Source organism: Motacilla alba, chromosome Z (genome assembly GCF_015832195.1).
Source record: "Motacilla alba alba isolate MOTALB_02 chromosome Z, Motacilla_alba_V1.0_pri, whole genome shotgun sequence".
NCBI classification, from domain to species: domain Eukaryota; kingdom Metazoa; phylum Chordata; class Aves; order Passeriformes; family Motacillidae; genus Motacilla; species Motacilla alba.
The window spans coordinates 61457448-61475898 of record NC_052046.1 but is presented as its reverse complement, the minus strand read 5'-3'; the positions used below and the strand labels follow the sequence as shown (position 1 = coordinate 61475898).

General features: G+C 37.7%; 1 long non-coding RNA gene across 1 annotated transcript in view; it reads right to left on the bottom strand.

The window, feature by feature from the left end:
• The window catches only part of LOC119695864, a 49701-nt gene extending 42189 nt beyond the window's left edge, over positions 1–7512 (bottom strand). The window contains exons 1-2 of the long non-coding RNA XR_005255414.1: positions 7374–7512; positions 6404–6481 (exon numbers count right to left, since the gene is read on the bottom strand). This is a non-coding gene — a long non-coding RNA (uncharacterized LOC119695864). The remainder of the gene's footprint in view (positions 1–6403; positions 6482–7373) is intronic.
• Positions 7513–18451: the final 10939 nt, after the last annotated feature.

The following is an 18451-nucleotide window of genomic DNA, read 5'->3' as shown; positions in this document are numbered from 1 at the left end:
AACCTGTTGTAAGGTGAAGAAGCCAGAACACAAAAGGACTTATAGATAAGCTATACATATTTATTATATAAATCCAGTTCCTGGAGGGTTCAAAAAGCACTTCCTACATTTCAGATGCCTCTTTGACTTTCAGCTTGCATTTAAAGCATGCCTTGCTGGTTTTCTTACTTCAAACCATGGTGACGATTAAAACAGACAGATTTTGGCACTTCTTTTAACCTCCAACTATTCTCAATATTTGCAGCATATTATCTAGGAATCTCTGAACTACAGGAAGTTACAGGAATGACTAAGTGACTGGATTGAAAAACTATCAAAGAATCAAATAATTAGAAAATGCAGGCTCTAATAAAAAACATTTAAATTTTTTTTGTGCTGATATTGTTATTAAAACCATATCAAGACTGATACAAATTTCTAAATCATGTTACATGAGATTATAAAGCATCTAGGCAACTTAAAGAATACTGTGCCTTGATTCAAGATATATATAGGCTGTTTTTTATATTAACCTGATTTAAGAAAGAATGAGAATGAAGCAGCTCTTCTGTAACTTTCCCAAGAAATTATGAGAACTTTCCCAAGCAATTTCACATGCATTATCTGTGGTCTGTAAGCCAGAAAATGGAATGTTCTTGCTTAGAAAGGGGATCTTGTCTTCTCTGTCACTTCTGTGAGCTAGAAAGATGAGGCTCAAGTATCAATTTCTTTACTCTTATTCCTGGAGGAATTGTGAGACTGTACAAAAAACAAATGAAAGAAAAATCCTATGAACAACTAAACTATCCTTTTAGGGAACAACAGGCATTGCCAACAGAAAAATATTTGTTCAGACTGTGCTAATTCCAGTTTTTCTAAGAGGTCAAATGCACTTTTATCCTTAGAGAAAACCAGATTTTTTAATGTATTCTCTATACATATACTTCACATTAATCTGATACTCTGCACTGCAGAATTCGGAGAAACAGTTTTATTAGGGATTTCAGGATCTTTTTACTACATATGATTCAAGGAACTTTTCTGCATGTATTCTGTAATATGTGGTAAATCACTCTACAAGAGATTAGAGTAACCCACAACTATGATATCAGTCATAAAACCTAGTCATGGTCATGTTGAAGTGTTATCTCATATCCTAAGAGTTCCCAATATGTCCTCATTATTCCTGGCTGCAATTCATGCATCAGGGGGATCTTGGCCATGAGTGACATGTAACAGGGATGTTAATAAAAGCACTTGCCTGAAATCAGACCTTTTGAGAATTATGGTCCCATATAATTAATGCACATCTTCACAAGTATGCTTTGTGTTAGCAAATGTTGGCAATTTACTGCAGCCTTAACCTGGAAAGATGATTATTTTTATTTGGAAACAGCTGAAGTGGGATCTGGTTTGGACCAACCCAGTGTAGGACAGGGTTCACCTCCAATCTAGGAGCTGCCAGATAGGAGAGAGGGAACTGCTGAGAGGGAAGAATGGGGGTGTGCTGTGCATGATCATCTTGTGACTCCCTCTCCCAGCCATAGGAGAAGGAGACGGAGACGGTTACCTTTGCAGAAGCAGACTTTTTATTTAAGACATGATAAAGAAAAGCCAATCAAGCTTGAAGGGAAGAAACCTTTACAATCACATCCCAGGTTTCACTCACATTTCCTACTAAGCATACAACAAAGAGCAGATCACTCTTACAAGAAGGATCATTGTAGGGAGAACATTTTTCAGTGTACCAATAAAGAAGCTACCCTGGTAAAAAGTGGACTATCTGCATTTATATCATACTGAAGTTTATACTAGCAGCTTAATGCAAATTTCTGTCCCTAATGGTTGTACTTAGACAAATTTTACTAGGAAGATATAGAGCATAACTCAGCTCCAGCTGCTGCTAAGAGAAACAGAATTTATTTCTACAAGAAATGCAGAAATAACAAGAATGAAAACAAAGAACAATGCTACGTATTTTTCCAAAATAATAGCATTAAGGTATTTTATAAACTTGCTACAGAAAGACATCTTACATTCTGAAATATCTTCAATTTTGGAACTGAGCTGCAAAAACCTACAGATATTTCCTAATCTTAAACATAAATATTTGCTGAATAACATGATTTGACTTTCATTAGAGTAACATACAATCCTGTTGACTTGCTTAATAGATATCTATTCCTACTGAGGCTTCTTTCAAATTAGGAGGAATGACCTCATCCAGAAGTATTTAAACTGGTGTCTGTATGTAATATATTTTATACTTAAATTAATTTTTAAAAAGCTCAGCTGGCTGTGTTAATTAGCTAATCACACACCTGCTTGGTTTAGGTTTCAAGCTGGAAATCTGTAAACATGACAAGTATTAAATTCTGCAGGCAATGCTGCTCAAGCACAAGGACAGTCCCGTGTGAGCAGCTGTTCCACAGGGGCTTGTCTGACTGTAAGACTGTTTCCACTTGCAAATTTTCATGGCTGGGGTAATGTACAACAAAAGAAATCAACCTGCAACAGAAATATCTGGAAATGAGAATTTCAAATATCTTATTAATGTAAACTGTTGACCTCAGATGACAGTTTTGTTTCTAGGGGCAAGTGTATTTCTATGTTTTAATATACAGTTATGTCTAAGACTGTAACTAACTAGAAGGAGAATTTTCTTTGCTTTTTTCCCCCTTTTTGTGAGAGATGATTTTTCAGTCTTGACAAAGTTTGTCAGCTTCAAGTCAAAGAAAATCTCCTATAAATGCACACTTACAAAAAAGAAACTTCAGCAAAAAAACCCTGTTCTTTCTAATGCAACAGTCTAAAAACCAACATAGCACACCTTATTGCTAGATCAGGCCTCCAAGTATTTGCAAATAGGAATATGAGACATAGCTGCCTTTCCCTCAGTTCAGTGGGACTTCTCAAACACTTCCAAAAATCATACTGCTATTCAAGTGGACAAAGAATTCCAAAGCCTTATTTCTCTTTAGTGAAAGTCAGTAACTGCAATGTATATTATCATACTGAATGTTAACCCTTGTGGTACCTGGAGACATGAAATTGACTATTTGCCTTAGTTTTATGATCGTCAGTCAATCTACCAAAAAAATCCAAAAACCAAACCAAAACACGCAGAAAGAAACCCCAAACCAACAACTTTCCAGGAGTAAATGTTCAAAAAATTAATGAATTTAGAATGACTCATTGTAAACAAATAATTAAACACAACTTTTTAGACTGAAGAATACTTGAAAGCAGGTGAGGGGTTGTTCACATGTATTTTGTGTTCCTTATTTCAGAAGAAGAAAAATTTCTTTCAGAACAAATAGTCTAGTGAAACAACTAAAAAATCCTTGCAGCAAACTTAACATTTATTTCAATCTTTTTTGATTCACCAATAATGTTTCATGACTATTTTCAAAAGAAAATATTTCAGGAAGATAATTGTTGTGTGTTTGTTGCAATTTTTTACAAAAGCACATTCTAAGGAATAGTTTAAACTTGTTGGTATTCATCAGCAAATTAAGCAACCTTAGAAATGTGTAGGACACTGTATGAAAGAAGATCTTAAGTATGTTTGTTACTATAGGATTTCACTTGAAACATGAGGAGATTTAAACCTTTTCCTCTTCATTACATCTGAAAAGCATGTGGCTTTCCAAATGGATGTGCAGATGAGTGCACCACTAGCAAAAAAATTCCTGTCTGGAGTTGCTATGAAATACAAGCAGACTGTAGGAAAGTTTTTATTAATTTTATGCTCTTGGATGAGTAAGAGACATTTCAAGTGTTAAAGCAGAGTAGCCATTAAGATTACAGTCGAGACATGATTAATTTTCCCCTTGCTGTCACCTGTGCTAGTCTGTCACCTTTCCCTCTGACCTGTTTCTATTCTCATTTCCTCAGCACTCTGTGGACCAAATTTGTATTGGTGACATCAGTGATGCTGAGATCAGAAATTGGCTCCTTGCCTCTGTTTTTCCCTTGCCTTCCCTTTAATTTGCCTTTCCCTGTGCTTCTCTTCAAAGATGCTTTGCTGCAGCTCTCAGTGCTTTGCAGGTATCCTTGACTACAGCTGACATTCCCATTCTCTGGCCAGCTGGAGCAGGTCTGGATATAATCCAGACCAAAAGCAGGTGGCTAATCAGCAAACGAGCAACTTGTTGGCATGCTACAGAAGTGACTAAGTCACTACTGGGTCCCCTCTTTTCAGTCTTAAATTTGGCCAAAAAGTAATTGTGGGAGGTGGATCTTGAAGAAAGTGGATTATAAATCATATTGCAAAAGAAAAAAAAAAAAACAACTAAAAAAAAAAACCACAAAACAAAACAAAAAAAAACCCCAACAAAACAACAAAACCCCACAACCACAAAATGGCTCTTTTGGAACTGAACAGTCACAGCTACCCAGCCAGCATCCAGCTAGCAGGCAAGCCAGCAAGGCCCAATACTGAAGCACACTTGTAATGTGCTTTTTGGAGAGGGCACCAAAATAATTTTGTAATGCAAAAATCTATGATTGGAAGGATAGCAGAACTTCTATGGTATTAGAAAGAAAACTGCAAAGTATTTTAGCAAACTTTTAAAGATATTAATTGCACAGTAATGTAACTGTTGCATGAGATTTCTAATATATAACCAATCTAGCATAGGTTCTAAGAGCAAACAAAGCTGCCATGTGCACAGTGATCTGAATATGTTTACAAACCCTGCTTTGTATTGGAAATCAAAGTACCTCCCCTCCTACAAACACTTCCACCTCGTGAAAATCATTACAAGGGTAAGACAAGTCACTATTTATTTTCATTATCTATTCTTGGATGGCCTGTTTTCTAAAGAATTTTTACTGAAGAGAACCCAAATTTAAAACTACAAGTATTTAAACCTACCTGTCAAAATTCTTATTGACCATGGTTATTTTACAGAATGCCTTCAAAATATCCCTCTTCCTCCCATCAAGTAATTAATGCAAATTTTTGAGCTGAAACGGGAAATTCACTCTATCAACACAGATTCAACATTTCTGCCACCTAGATAACTGAATAAAGAGTTGACCTCTATGTACTGCCCATATATCTGCCACTAATTCATGCTTTCTTTCAGGGAAGTTGCACGCTGTCTTTGTGCTTTCAAAGTGGGGATTATCTAACTTTCAAGAATTTAGGTGTTTGGCCACATTATGTTTTCATCACAAGAATATTATTCTCCACAGTGTAATTGCAGACATAAGGAAACACTGGGGGGAGAAAATGCACCATCATGGCATGCTTAGCTAGAAGTTCTATCATCATGTGTTAACATGGCTCCATATGCCAGAAGTACATAAAAAGAAGACCAGTGTAAGGAATCTGAACAGGAGTATCAATACAGTCTACTCAGTTTAGCTTCCAGTGCAATTTAATGCCACTTTCTTTAAGCCAAGGTACAAAAACACCCAGTGAAAGAAGTATTTGTCAGGACAAGAAAATATGGTAGCTATGTGCAGCATAGTTCCCTAATGTTTTGGCAGCAAATCACTTGCTGTTATCAGAGTTAAAAATAAAAGAATTTCCAAAGAGGGACAAACATGTGTACTTTCAGAAACAAAGAAAATGTTCAATCTATGGCCTTTCAAGTCATCTGCGCTAACACCTTTACCAATTTTTTTGCCAATTTGAAACCGATGCTTTGATTTTCCAGAGGGCATCTGGCAAAGCCTGGCCATTAGATAAAATCTTCAATATAAGTGCAGACCTCCACTCCTAAACTGATGTGCAAGTTGTATGGTCTGTTGCACGGCTCGTGGTAACTATCACAATCACAGTCCTTCTAACAACAGATTTTGTACTCACCAGTGTCTACTAATAGCCAGGCTGTTTCTTGAGTAAAATTACATAACAACATAATCCTTGAAATTAATAAGCTATGCCTGGAAAAAAAGCACTTTCATAATGACTGATATTTGAGATCTCTGAAAGTGGATTGCCTTAACCCTCAATTCAGCCTCTCCACAATTGCAGCAGCATTAACGCACTTGTTTCTTAAATTGTTATAACACTCCTTTAACCATAACAAAAAATAATAGTGTACGTGAGCCACAGTAGCACGAAAGAAATGTTACTTGTTTACAATCTCTACTAAGTGTTCTTTATCCCTAGGATCATCCTCTAACCAACTACAATCATAATTGCTTCTGCGTGAAGTTGCTTATACAGGGTGTTCCAAGTATGCCTATGAGATGAACAACACATAGAAGTTAGTTTAAAGTTATATACTAGCTACCTGAAAAACCTGCACCGGCCATGAGGAGGGAAAAGAACTGGCTCAGTCAAATGTGCTCCCCACTAACTGCCAGGAACCTCCATTTTACATTCCTTGGCCTGAATATTTTGCCATAATTTAGTTTTAACTTGGTTTGTTTCTTATTCCCATTATGACTTTTCTTTTACTCTTACCTTCTCTTGTGCTTCCTCAGCTCCTCTCTCATGTAAGAAAAAGGCCATTTTTTCTTCTAGGCAGACCGTGCATTCCAGCTAGGAACACAGACACAATAAGGTTTCATGTATATTTGAAGGCAGATTTACAAAAAACCAAATAAACAAACAAACAAAAACATGGACAAAACCCCCACAAAACAAATGAAAAAACCTCATCCACTCTAAACCACAGAAAACAGGTATAGGAAAGAGAATGGATAAATACAAGGAGCAATATTTTGGGGGAGTCCTTCCTTCAAAGCTGCCAAAATGTTGTGTGTTTAATGGGTGATGTACAGGAAGCAAGGAATAGCAATGGATACATCAATGATGCTGATAATGGAGCCTGATCTTCAGATTTGCCTGAGTAATACAGTTTCACATATTGCCAATGTTATTCTCTGTGGGTGCTGACTATGTAGCACTGAAACCCAGTGTATTTGGGTTATTCTTAAACAGTCCACAAGTTTTTGATTGCTGGGCTGGAATGACCAGTTGCTGCTATTGCCCTTAGTCATGCATATCGTCCAACTCCTTTATTTAGAAATTCTATGCTGTGACAAACACAGGTTTTGCAGGTCAATTCCCCAGGCAACAAGACTAGCTAGAAGTCTGCCCAACTAGCCAATCAGTTTCTAAGTGGACAATTTCTATTTAACTTTTGAGATGGTTTCTGAATTTACCATGCTGCTAGCGTATTTAGAGTTAACCTTCCAGTTTGGATCTGCCCTGTGCAAGGATTTATGCCACACCTTTGCTCCAGGAGTTCTTCTGGAAAGTCCTCCCTCTGTGCAGTGGCTTCAGAAACAGACATGTCTGTGCAATCTTTATTTAGATTGCTCTGAACATAGCTCTTTCTAAAATGCAGCCCATTCAGAGCCTCACAAGTGAAAAAAAAAATAGCTTTTGACCCAGGCAAAGTAGGAAGCAACTCAGAAGAGCAGCCTACCTGCTTTATTTGGGATAAGACAGAAATAATCAGTTGTTTCAGCAACCTATGCAGTCTGCAGAGTCAGTTTTACTTCCTACTTGCATAACCTTGGTTTCTGAGGAAACAGTTGGAGGGATGCAAGGCAGCAGCAGAAGCAAACAGGATTAACAAAAGTACCAAGTTTTTTTCTTCTCCTGGTTGTCCTACACCATGGCAGAAGTAGCAAACTTAATCTCTTGCAAGTCCTCCTGAACAGGCAGGGCAACAGCTGAATGCAATGGGAGTGATGTGGGAAGAATTGCTGAAAGAGGGAAGAGACAGAACTCTCATCATTACTTCAAAACAATTTTCTTGTTGCAAGAACCATTATCACCTCTTTCACAAAAAAAGGGACAATTTATAAATTCCAATTAATTAATTAACAATAATGCCCCTAATAATTTTCTAATGACAAAAAAAAACTTGATTTGTTTACAGTGGTGCAGGATAATGAATGCTTTGCAAGAGATTTCCATGTGGTCCATATCTGTTTCAATCCTTACACAACTGCATCTCCAAGTAAGTTTGGAGGTTATTTTGTCATTATATCGCTTTCATCTAGGGCTATAATAGCTAATTTTTTGTAACTGATTATATTTGTTTCCTTGTCCCTGGGGTTTTCTAACACAGCAGTACAGTAATGGTTTCCAGTTAACTTCTAAATGTCACTTTATTTGTTCAGTGGGGGGATGGTTGTCTTAGTCTTCTTCTCAGTCTGCTTGCATCTATCCACTCACAAATTTGTTTTCTTCCTTGTTAATTATTCTTAATGCATCCAGTCTTAGAAGAGGTTCAGTAGTTCACCAGCAGAATTCAGCTTCTCTGGCTTTTTTGAAAGACTCCTGAGAAAGTTTAATACAATTATGCATCTGTACTGCTTACCAGTCTGTACACCACACATAATAACACTTGCGAACCTAAACATACACTTACACCCAGGCATACCACACTGACAGGCTGCTTTGCCTGATAATTTGTTCACAATACTGGGCCTGGTAAAAAGGCAGATGGCAGTCAGGGGCAAAAGGTGCACAGCCATTGTCCTTAATGTTATTGTTAGAACATACTAGAACGCATGAAGGCAATAGTGAGGCAGAGGATGGTACCCCTGACACACTTTAAAAAATGCAATTTGCCCTGCTAAATAAGAAGTAAATACAATGGGCCAATAAATAATACAGGAAACAATTGACAAAATTATAAGCACTACGGACAATATAATAATAACAATAATGTATCAACCTAGTTTCATCACCCAGAATATTAATATCAAGCCCTTTGTAACAAAGGCCTGCATGTTTACTTAGCTTTTTGGCCTCCCTGGAATGGAATCATTCTGCTTTCCAAAGTTCTAATCAGAGATGACCCATTTAAATGCATCCCTTTACATTTACTGAAATTAGCAAGTGCACTAGAGTTAAACCCCTATTAGACAAACCCCACTCCAGTACAAATCCACAGTTGCACGATGGCTTATTTTCCTTGGTACTTTCATCTTTTATCCTGAAGAAATTAACTTTGAGGTATTAAATTTATCTACTTTCTTCCAGATACTAGTATATTAAGATTTAGTTGAATCTTTCTCCTTATTGTCTAATATTAATATTCTTCAGGAACTCTTATGTCATTTAAGACATTTTATAACAACTCTATAACTAGACAGGTAACAAGTGATGACAACTTTTTGCCAGATTCCCACTCTCTGCTGCAGGGATTAACCTGACTTTTGTTTTGCTCTATTTTGTTATTGCTCTGAGCACGTCATTCTATACAAATCTTATAGTGGAAAAAGTCCTCATTAATTTTGCAGAAAAGTCCCAGATATTTTCAGAAAGTTGTAAATTTTCAGAAATTTGAATGGCTGGTTAACTGCATTTGTTTTATATGCTCTAGAGGAAGTGAAAGTTGGAAAAAAATTTGTTTCATGTCAGTTGATAACAGAAATATTTGAAAACCATTAATAAGTTCTGTGCCACAAGCTTCTAACTCCTCTGAGTATCTTCTTATCAGAAACGGATTATTTTAACACTGTTCAAAAGTAGTATCCAATTCTGCTCCTTTAGTTACAAAAAGCATTAAAAAATAAAGTTTATAGCCCTACTAACAGTTTTCATTAAAATATAATTCTGATTATTCTCTAATTTAGGAAAATAATTGAAAACCATATTTGAGACAGTTAGAGGCTTTCAGACTGATGAAGGCTTTTAAAAATCCTAAAAAACAAAACAAGAAAAAATCAGGCGGACAAGAACACAATGTTTTGATTGTGATAACAGACTCAGACACACATTACATTCCACTTGAGTATTAAAGAGTGCATGGCAAAGGATATAGGACTCTGACTCATAAGCATTGCAGCAAACTGTTGCAGCAGTTAGACATTACTAACACACCATTCTGCTTCTGCCAGCCAGGACAATGGAGTGTCCAGTGATGTAAAGTCTCTTCAACGGGCTAAATTTTCTCTTAATGGAAAGCACAGGGTGACTTTGTGAAGTTGGCAGTGACAGTCTCCATATCCTTAGACACCCACAAAGCCCCACAGCAAAAACCACTGCATGGTTTTGGCTTAAGAAGCAGTGCCATACCCAGACCTCAGCTATCACAGGTTAAACTGAAACAGCACCATCAAACACAGACCCGGTAGCTTAATCTCACGAACATTTAAGAATCTAATAGACCAACTCCAGGAACATGTTTTATGATTTATGGGAGAGGAAGCCTACCCAAGGGGTAGTGTCCTAATAAAATATTTTATTTCAAATTACTAAAATTTCTGTCAGAGGTGTAATGAGAGGAGCACTATTCGAGCCTAGTAGAACCTTGAAGAGTTAAGTAATTTTTCATAGGAGATCTCTAGTAAAGCTGGTGAGAATAAGTGTTAAGCCTCAAAATTTTATCTACTGACAGACATTTTTTTCTGCATTCATACATAAGTCTCTGAAAGTATAAAAATTTTTCCAAGGTATGAAGACAGTATATAGCTACAGCTGTTCTGAGAACTTTCTTTGCCAGAGGCTAACCACCTCCTAGCTGTCTCAACTAACTTACCTTTTATTGCACAAGACAAACTGGACAGTAAGTATCATCATCACTATCCTACCCAGAGCTATCAAGCACATGATTGTGAGTTAATTCAAGTACATTACACAGCTAGATTAAAACATCATGTATTAAAACAATGCTTTTTAACTGTCATTAAGTTTAACATCTATAGGTCACTGAACAAGATCACAAAGGCCAAACAGCCCCTAGCTATCAGACAGACAGCAGGCAAAGCTGCTGCAACAATGAGCACAACACTCTTGCAAGCTAAGTAGCAGAATTTATATGCAATAAAGTAGGAAACATGTAAAGAGGCTGAACAACAACAATTTAGAAATCACTGGGATTTCTAAAAGGAACACAGATATCTTAACACACAAAAATTTCTGGCTAAGCTAGACCATGTGAACTTACAATTTCTTCACAGTTATTAATCCCTTGTATGATATCCTGTTTATGACTGGATGATTTTTTCTGGAATCACTTTTTTGTTGGATAAAAAGTTGCCTTCACCTATCACATTTCTTGTGAAGAATGAAGTTCTCTGTAACATGTCAAAAACACAGCCTGAAGCAGCATTACTTGGCCAAAATGCAGCGGGGTTGGATCATATCATAGAATCAAAGAATGGCCAGGGTTGAAATGAGCCTTAAAAATTATCTAATTCCAACTCCTGCCATGGGCAGCATCACCCTTCACTAGACCAGACTGCTTTGAGTCCCATTCAAACTCGCCTTGAACACTTCCAGTGAAGGTACGCCGACAGCTACTGTGGGCAACCTGTTCTAATGCCTCACTATGTTCACAAGAAAGAATTTCTTCCCAGTATCTAATCTAAACCTCCTGTCTTTCAGTTGGAAACCATTCCCCGTTTTACCTGTCCTTGTAAAAAGTCTTTCTACACCTTTCTTGCAGGCTCCCTTCAGGTACTGGAAGGCTGCAATGAGGTCACTTCAAAGCCTTCTCTTCTCTAGGCTGAACAAGTCCAGTTCTCACAGCCTTTCCTAACAAGCGAGGTGCTCCATCCCTCATTCAGCTTGGTGGCCTCCTCTGGACTCACTCCAACAGGTCCTCATTCTTCCTGTGCTGGGACCCCAGAGCTGATGCAGCACTGCATGTGGGCTCTCACCTGAGCAGAGCAGAGGGGGAGGGCTTCTCCCTGCTGACCATACTACTTTGCATACAGTTCAGTACACATATGGCTTTCTGGGATGTAACTACACATTTCTGGGTCATGTCCAGCACACCCAACTTACTTTACCAGTCAAAATTAACTGATTTATCTGAATTTCTGTGTTAAAAAGTGGTAACATGAATAGTTTTTTAAGCAGACCGCTAGAAGCAGTGACTAATGTAAGCAACAGTTGCAGAAAGCTGACATTTACTTCTTCCATTAGCATTACTGAATGGCCTGTCCCGTACACCATCCCCTGAAGAACGATTTATTTTGGTTTCAAGATCAGTTGTTTAAAGATAAACAGAAGCAGACTATTATTATATCCTAACCAGAGTGTGAACACTAAATTGGAAAGAGTCAGCATATTGAGAAGACCAGCTGAAAACAAAACTCCACATCTTAAATTGCATACCTTCCTTCTTGAGTAGCTGTATTTCACGTTCATGCAACTGATTTATAAGGAAGAAGTAAAAATAGAAAATAAAAATATCTCCAGAGTCCTACTTACCTATAGCAGTTAGCACAATGAGCTCATAGGGGAGCACAGACAGAATACCCTTAAGGCTTTATCTTGTCATTACTCTGCAAGCTGAGTAGCAGCAGAGATGGCTCCAATTTATCCAGGTGTTTGATAGCCTCTAGAAAAACTTACTCATCCCAGATCTGCTATTTGCCTTTGGTACTTCTGAACAATTGTGTACCTGAGCAGCTAGCAGTCATTCATCTGGGAAAACTCTGTTACAGTACACAACAAAATTGCCCTTGCACACTGAGAACATTTTTAATGAAATACCAAAACAACTCTCTCTTAGTAGACCATTTCCCTCTCCATTTTACTGTTGTTTTCCCTTGTCATCACACTCACTAGTCTGATTTTTGATAAAATACATTTCTGAGAGAAAAAGGCTAATGAGACACTCCAGGACTTGTCTCAGATGTCACATGTTTAGGTAGGAGAGAATCTTACAATATTCTGCTACTTTATGCAGTGCATTGATTTATAAAATTTACCAGTATGTTCTAATTGTGTTCAGCTGTTATTGCATCATGTGAAAACAGATACCATGACTTAGAAGTTGCAAACATATTCTACTGCTTGAGAATTAGAAAAAAAATATATTGATACAACCTGTGACTTGCTTGTAGATTTGCAATCTTGTGATCTGAAAACTAAGCACACATGAAACAGGACCTAGAAAAATACTATGAAAACAAACAAAAAATCTCTACATTTTTTCTTCAGAGAATGAGAATTAGAGTTTCTTTTTCTGTCTGTGCCATTTAATTTTTTTTTCCTAGTTGCCAGGACAAGAGTATCCCCTTTCAAAAGCTGAAGTTAAGTATGAAAAAACCCACATTTTAGGGAGGATGAAAGTCCTGTTAACAGCAGTTAGCTTTACTTAGATTCCACTGTCTTAAACATGCTTGCATCTGGGCAAAATCAAAGTCTGTAGTTCACGAAGAGAAAGTACTCAAAATTGGTTCTCAAACATTGTTTAAACAGTGAGCAGTAGCTTATAAAAATGAGTCTTTTTCACACCGTGTAATTCCACCTTGCAGTCACTGTGCATAACACTGGCATAAACAGCACTGATGAAGGAAAAAGAAAATCTGGAAGAAAACAAAGCAAATTAAAAAAATAGGTAACTGTAAAAAAGGAAGGAGAAAAGTGCAAAGATAAACACTTGTGAGAAAAAAAAGAGATGAACACAACTCAAATTTGATTGGAGGAAAGAAAAGGGGAAAAGAAAAAACCTAATTTTGAAAAATTATACTAATCGAACAGTCATAAGATTTCCCTGGTGTGTAGCTGTGTGAAAATTATACAGAATTTTCAGGGCAAGTCAGGTTTTTCAAAGGCCCACAATATTTACTGCCTAGACAGATTTCCTTTCTAACCTAACAGCATATTCCAAATTAGAACATATATTACATGTATCTAATATATACCATTCTTTGAATAATGGCTTGACTTGAACCTTATTCGAAGAAAAAACTCATTGTCCTCCATACTTGTTTTTCACTTGGAACTAAACTGAATCACCATAGTCTTTGTAATCACACAGCAAAGAAATTATTTTTCACAATCTAGTACATTCAAAGTTCTACAGTGGTAATGTTCTTTACATATTCTGACACTGCGCTGTAATTTGCATGATTCTAAAAAGGAACACCAGGGTAAGTTAATAATGATAGATTCTACCTTCCTCTTGTACTTAAGAGGCAAACTCACAGAATGTTTAAAGATGGGTAAATTCACATTTGCCATAGGAGCACTACTAACCACAGGAAGAACAGCAAAATAGATTCTCCAAGAAATGAGGCTTCAGTTCAGAATTCTGGGTTTGCTCCACTGAACAAAAGACGTTTGACCACGTCCAGCAGGCTGTGTAACAGGCCAGGAAGAGCCAGAACTAGAAAACAAATCATCTTACTACAGGCACACAAGCAGATAACGGCATGCCAGAACAACGACAGGTCAACACCCAGGAATGAATGCTTAATAACTGAGGATACATTAGAGTACCAGAGAAACCCATTCTGGGCATGGTTATCTTCAAAAGTCTTTTAAATTTCTTCACTAATGAGTATGTTTACAAAATCTGCAGCTGACACAAAGCTAGTGGGATTTGGTGAGCATCACAGAAGAGAGGATTGGAATTGAAATGGATGTTGAGAAATTGCAGAAGCTCAGAGACCATTAAGGTAAAATTTAAAAAAAAAAATCAAGTGTCAAGTGTTATTCTTGTAAAAACATACACACAAAACTGGGACTATTTGCTTGGGAAGTACAATGGCAGCCTGAAAAGAACAAAGGGAGAAAGAAATGTACAGTGTACTTCTTCTCTCTTGTAACATATGATACCAAACCAAACTCAAGAACTTTAGAGACTACAAAATAAATAGGAACAGTAGTGGATTATCTCTGAGAGCCAGCTCACCTTCCTCACACACCAGCTTTATTCTGGAATGTATTCAGAAAGGATCTTTCGACCAAGATGACTGTTATTTATCTCTATTTAGCCTTGAAAAGATCTCACTTGAATATTGTCTTTTCAACATAACACTCAAAAAACACCTTGAGAATTTAGAGCAAATTAAGCTACTTTGAAACAGGATCTATCTTTTAAACCTATGAATGCTGATAGATGAGTGTGTCTCCAGGAAAAAAAGGCTAAAAGGAAAGGGGCATGAGTACAAGCACATTCATTAGAGTTGTATTTGAACAGAAGTTTTACTTTTAAATTAAATAGTAATTAACTTTTCCACAAGAGAAGGAAAAGCTTGAACTAGCTCCAAGTGACTTTGTTGTAAATCATACCAGGCTGAGGTATACTCTACATACAACAGAGTATTATATACTCATATCATTACAAGCAGCACAACTACAGATGGTTAAAGAGTAACCTTCCCTCCACGATTCACCTCCTTCAGGGGAGGTATTGTTCCCCTTTAACAGACAGGTCAGGAGAAGACCACTGGAGGTCACCAGCCTCCTCACTCAAGCAGGATCCCCTAGAGCATGGCAGTCAGAATTTTGTCTAGACTATTTCTGAGTACTCTAGGGAAGGAAACTCCACAACTGCTCTGGGCAGCCTGCTCCAGTGCTCAATTAGTTGAGAATTTCTTCCTCAGGTTCTGGAGGATGTTTCTATGTTCCTGTTTCTGCCTATTACTCAGCATTACTAAGAAGAACTTGGCTCCATCTTTGTGACATCCACCCATCAGATATTTATACATATTGATGTGATCTTCTCTGAGTCTTCTCTTCTCCAGACTGAATAGGCCCTGTCCCAGCTGGGATGCTCCAACTCCCATCTATGCTGCCCTCAGCTGGACATGCTCCAGGAGCTACATGCCTCTCTTGTCCTGAGGAGCCCAGAACTGGACACGTTGAATTTCAGACAGTTCCTCTCTGCCCACCTCTTCAACCTGTTGAAGTCTTTCTAAAGGGATGCACAGCTCTCTTGGGTACTGGACACTCCTTCCTGCTTTGCGTTGTCAGTGAACTCGCTCAGGAGGCATCTGCCAAGGAGGCATCAGCCAAGTCACTGACAAACAAGTTAAACAATACTGGACCAGTACGGAACCCTCGGGGGACACCACTAGAGACAGGTCTCCAATGAGATCCTGTGCCACTAATTACAACCCTCGGGGATATATAGTTCAAGCTCAGGAAATTTGGGCTGGATGAGTGGCCAGTAAGGTTGCAGTGAGTCCAAGTAAACATCCACTGCTCTTCCCTCTCATCCACCCAGGTAGGTGTCTCATCATAGAGGGTAATCAGGTTGGTTAAGCATGCTGACTACTCTTCATTATCTTTGTGTCCACCATGTGTGTGGAGGTGGCCTCCAGGATGAAATGTTTCATTACTTTTTCAGGGATTAAGATGAGACTGATTGGCCTGTAGCTCCTGGTATCTCCTTCTTGCCCCCTTTGAAGACCAGGGTGGTACTTGCTTTCCTCAAGTAGTGTGGCACCCCTCCTGACTGCCATGACCTTTCAAAGATCCGAGAGCAACCACGTCTACTAGCTCCTTCAGTATTCGCAGGTGTGAAGGAACCCATCAGAGCCCATGGACTTGTGGATGCTAAGTTTACTTCTTTATGATTTCCCTGGATGCATGAAAGAACATTTTTACGCAGAAGCCTGAGCATAAAGCCATCTTCTTGGAATCTTCTAGCTGTAGCCCCTTTTCACAGGCCACCCAGGCTAATAAAGGAGCTGGATTCTGCTAAGAACCAGCTGAAATACTAAAATACGAGCTTTTCTGCTACTTCTGTTGCAAGTGAGTGCAATTGTCTCTGGCAGACAATTGGTAGCAAACACAGAAATAGCAGCCCTAACTGTTAAAGCAGGGTTTTCAAGGTGGTAATGGTGAGGTTGCTGTAAACAACTGCAACTCCCTGGTAGCAATGACCTCCTTTTGGCAGAAGTGTCTCTGCAAGAGTACCACTGATACATCAGTTTATAGACAGACTTAGTATGTTGGTATCACTCTTCAAATAAACAAGCTTTAGTTCCACAAAAACATATCTAGCTAGTCAAAGACATACCTCTTTTTGTAGTGGTACCTCGTCTAGTTTAAAATTTTACATGCTATTTTACCATTAATGGCCACATCCAAACCATTAATTCAAGTTAAGGACCCTCATCTTTTCTTCCTTTTCTTATGTTAGATAAATTAATAGGGGGAAAACAAATGTACCCTATAGTGTGTGACTATTCATCATGTTTACATATTCATTATGCACAAAGCTTCAGCTACTTAAGCCTCATATAGGGAAGCCTTACTGACCCAATTAAGACTTTCATATCAGGTGAAAATGCCTGCCTTGACAAAAAAACCCTCACGTTTCTCATCCCCTCCAGATAGATTACAATGAGATTCAATGGTACTTCATCAAAACACAAAAAGAAAAAGCCTTCAGACTGACACCAGCAACAGGCATGTTCATGATCTCACAAAATGAAATCGGCTAGTGCAACCTTCCCAAAATAAACATAATCATTAACTAAATATAGCTGCATCTATTCCAGAGTCAAGAGAAACTTTTTTCTTTTGCCTAAAAGATTAACTTCTTATTTCTTTTTCTTCTCTGTATGCTTTCTAACAAAAAGAATGGGTTGACCTGGTTTAGAATGGTTTGAGTGTTGCTGAATCCAGCACACAGTTGAGCTGTTTTGAAAGAAAGCTTCCTCTCCATTATTTAATGTTTGTTTTCTCTTCTGCAGAGAGAAAAGGCAAACAGTCCTCAGATTTACACTGGGGAATGGAGGAGGAAAAACAAACCACAAACGCAAATGACTGCCTAATGAGAGTTTCAGCATTAAGAAAAAAAATATAATGAAAAAGCATCTCTTTACCCCTTTCATTTCCATTAGCATAATGTTCCAAGAATGTTAACTACATTCTTTTATCTCTTAGACACCAGTTTGCAGCTTAGGACAAAGCTAAAACCAAAGCTATAAATTACTAGTGGATCAAAAGATTTACATAATGACATAAGTTATTTTGTATATTAATATTTGAATGATTCAATTTCTTTGATTTTGTTCCCAAGTAAATATTTTTCACTGACAATGGTGAACTGAAAATATAGCCTTTTAAACTTTTTATTTTATTGGTACTTTGTGTTGTCCAGTTAGCACTGATTCTTACACACCTGTCTTTCAGCATTTTGGTCATTTACATAAAAAATAAGATGAAGCCGATTAAGCTGGAAAACTACAGGACCAGTAGTAATTAACATTGTATTGCCAGCATCGTAAATTGGTGATTTGAACAATAAAAAGAGCTCCAAGCTAAACACCATGTAAAGAATATCTGTCACTTTAAGACCACAAGGGGCATTTGGTGCTCCCAGCACTGCTTCAGGTCTTTAACTACTCCACCTGACCACAGCACAGGAACCTCACTGTGAACTCGGTAGTAGTTACTGACTTTACTTAGATTCCTACGAATATTCCTTCTCCACGGTACAAAATGAAATTTTACTTTCAGAATGGCAAATACCACCCATGTGACATGGTGTTAAAAACATGTAACTACCTGTAACACCACGTACAGTAGTCTGGCTGTATTTTTTTTTTTTATCTCTACACCCTGCGTTCAAGAAAAAACAACAAACCCTCAGACAGGTGGGCCCATTGTTTTAATGAAGTATTTAGTCGCTTGTTACACGAACAAGTATAGCCTGTACAAAAAACACGAGAGCTCTGCAGCCTCTGCTGCAAACCACGTAAACCACCTACAGCATAAAGAAAACAAAACAAACAAAACCAAAACTTAAAAAAACCAACAACAACAAAAGATGAAAAACAAAACAAAACA